The sequence below is a fragment of the Monodelphis domestica genome, chromosome 1 (assembly GCF_027887165.1).
Source record: "Monodelphis domestica isolate mMonDom1 chromosome 1, mMonDom1.pri, whole genome shotgun sequence".
NCBI lineage: Eukaryota > Metazoa > Chordata > Mammalia > Didelphimorphia > Didelphidae > Monodelphis > Monodelphis domestica.
This window is the reverse complement of record NC_077227.1, coordinates 681,053,884-681,057,193: the sequence shown is the minus strand read 5'-3', so window position 1 is coordinate 681,057,193 and position 3,310 is coordinate 681,053,884. Positions and strand designations below refer to the sequence as shown.

At 37.6% G+C, this 3,310-nt stretch overlaps 1 pseudogene; it reads right to left on the bottom strand.

The window, feature by feature from the left end:
- Nucleotides 1–310: 310 nt before the first annotated feature.
- Nucleotides 311–2,349, bottom strand: LOC100016378 (eukaryotic peptide chain release factor GTP-binding subunit ERF3A-like; annotated as a pseudogene).
- Between the last annotated feature and the right edge of the window lie 961 nt (nt 2,350–3,310).

Below are 3,310 nucleotides of genomic sequence, written 5' to 3'. Positions count from 1 at the left end.
CTATAGTGCAATACATACCTAAAGAATTTAATATACTTAAAATAGTCAAGGAAACAATGGGATTAAACTAATTACATTCTTTTGATGGGAAAATTATAACTAGAATACTTAAGGTGCCTATAGTGAAAAACTGATTGCTGCTACAGAAAGAATTGTAAGCAAGTGCAAGCAATGGAACTTTGAAGATCTGTCAATCAGAAAAATTCCAGAGAAGAATGTGGCCAGGGAGAAGGCAATTTGAATAAGCTGGCACACAAACTGATTTATTCACTCCTTCTTCCTTGAAACTCTGAGGAAGAAAGCTGACAGAGAGATTTACTCTGTAGTTTCTGGTTACTGGTTTTAACTTGAAGATTTGGTGTTAGCTCAGAAGATCTTTTAAAATTTTTTAACAATATTTCCTTGAAGACAATTCAACTCTACTTTCTTTTTTTTGGGGGGGGGTGTTCAAATTGAATATTTTATTAACATGGTTGTTGTCTTTGTAACATGTGTACACACACTCGCACACTCTGAATGATCTGTCTGGAAAAAAAGATGTCTAAATATGCCTAAGGGGAAAATTAAAAATAAATTCCTTTAGGTTTTCATTATTGTAGGCAATTCTGTCCACATCACTTACAAACCTATTGCCAAATCTGTCCAAGGAAGCAGAATTTGGGAGGAGAAAAAAACTTTGGGGGAAATTCAATAGTGGCATAGCAAAGCTCTCAATATAAGAAAGCTGACATAATGTGGACTTTTGCTGTGAAATTTGTCTTTGCAAAATATCGGGAGAAGTTTATCAATGGGCAGAAAATAAGAGAAGGCAGTGTGAAGTAGGCTTTTGTAGAGTCAATTTTCCTCACAGTATTGTGCAGGGTCATCAAGAAAAATGCTTAGTCCTTCTCTGGAACCAGTTTCAGAACTTTTCCAATTGCAATGGTTTTCCCCTCACCTCTTAAGGTAAACCAACCCATCTGAGGGAAATCTTTGAAGGTCTCAAGGCAGATGGTTCCTGTTGTCCTTAAACAGGAAATGCATACTTGATCTTGTTTGACAAAACGTGGTCCTGTCTTATTTTTTCTCCTGATTTTTTTGTCTACCAAGCAAATTAAGGCTGTTCTCTCAACTTCTTTGATACAGGTATGAATGTGCAGCACCACATTATAACCTGGGCAAATGATGGATTTGTGCTCAATAATCACTATCTGGGCATCAAATGTGCATCCTGAATGACAAAGATTATTAGGATCACAAAGTATGAATCCTGGAAATTTCTTCTTCTTCAATTCCCTTCAATCTAATTTTGAGGTTTTCACCTGGGGCTAAAGAATCAGTTTCTACATCATCAGAAGGGATTCCTAGAACTTCCACGTTGTACTTGTTTGACATCATTACAAGCTGCTGTCCTTTGCGAATACAGCCTGATTTCAGCTTTCCCAGGACCACAGTGCCCATATTTATCCACAATTGACAGCCTGATTGGTCCATCAACTGATCTGTTGAAGTTTGGCAAATTATCCAGATATGGAATAAATGGTAACCCAATATTCCAAGGACAGAAGTCTGATTGCTCTTTAAGGTTTGCACCAGTCAATCCTGAACAGGGCATGAAGTGAATATCCTTTTTGTGATTGAAGCCAACTTCAATTCAAAAATGGCACCAACTTTTCTTTACATTCTTCATATCTTTCATTGCTCCAATTTACTATTGGATCATCAATCTTATTAATAAGCACTATTAAATGTTTTACACCAGCTGTTTTTGCCAACATGGCAAGTTCTGTTGTCTGTCCTCCTTTTTCAAATCCAGTTTCAAACTCTCCTTTCTGGGCAGAGATTACCAGTACACCCAAATCAGCTTGAGAAGCACCACCAATCATGTTTGGGACAAAACTCTTGTGCCCAGGGGCATCTAAGAAGGATGGTGAAATGCTTCTTTTCTGTATCAAGGTATGCTCAGCCCACTTCTACAGTTTTACCTTTGTCTCGTTCTTCCTGATTTGTATCTAAGGCCCATGACATACAGTACCAAGTTTCTCTGTTTTTTTCTTTAGTTTCTCATTCATATTTTTCAAGTGTTCTTTTGTCAACCATCCCCGTCAAATACATTATTTGTCCTCCAATAGTTGATTTACCAGCATCTACATGCTCAATGAATACTACATTTACATGTTCTTTCTTAGGTGCACCTGGTGATGCTACCACAGATTTAGGTTTTGGTATTTCTTCTTCCTCCTCCATCATTTTTTGGACACTCTCCTCTGGAGGCCCTCCATCTCCCAAAGAACCACCCCCTGGCTGGGCTTCACTAGGATCTTCTTTGTGCTCCCATGATACTTCTGGGGACATTTCTGTCTCTCCATTTTATTTGCACCTTAAAACTTGAGACTGAAAGTTTCATATTACTGTATTAATATGGTCAGAAAGTGTCTTACCAACAGGTTCTGAAACTTCCATGCTAACAGCTGAATTTGACCCTTCATACAACACTGACTGTTCTTGAGAAGGTTCCACAGGTGCCTTGTCCTGGTAGTTCGCTGCGGATTTACTTATCCATTCCGATATATGGAAAATAGGAAGTCAGAGGAGTATGAATCCCGGCAGATGGCACGTGACCCTGATGCGGTTTTCCCGGGGTTTGATGGGAGTTGAAGTTCACTGGCAGAAGTGGCCTAAGCCTGAGGGCAACCGGAAAGGACTTTCCCTCCCAGCATGCATTGGGAAGAGCTCAACTCTACTTTCTTGATATTGAATTTATAATAGCTTAGGTCCTCTACCCTTATTCCCCACTTCCTACCCTTTCTTCCTTTAAAATAAATACTTCCCCAGTATTTTCAAGTGAAATTAGTTTATTTGAAAGCTGCTATCACTTACCATCTCTGAATAGCTGTTAGGATCAAATAGAAAGAAGCAGGAAGTGGGTGGAGGGAGGATAATTGAGAATTCAATATCTCCTTGACCTTATTTCTTAGAGTCATTGTCCCAGGTTTTCTCTTTTCCTTAAACACCCCAGTAATTTTGCCTCCAGTACACTATGATACAAGAGATATTTAAGATATTTATGATCCTTTATGGTAATCAAGGGAAACCAAGTTAAATTGATTATATTACAAGTGAGGTATGAACTAACATGTTTACTGATATCTATGATACTTTAAATACTTTTGATACACAAAATGTTTAGTCTGCTTATGGTACTAAAGATACTTAACAACTTTATCATTGTTAGGACAATGAATAGCAGTATATTTAAACAAAAAACACAGAGATAAGGAATATAATGGGATATATATTCATTATGATATGATATGATATTATATTATAA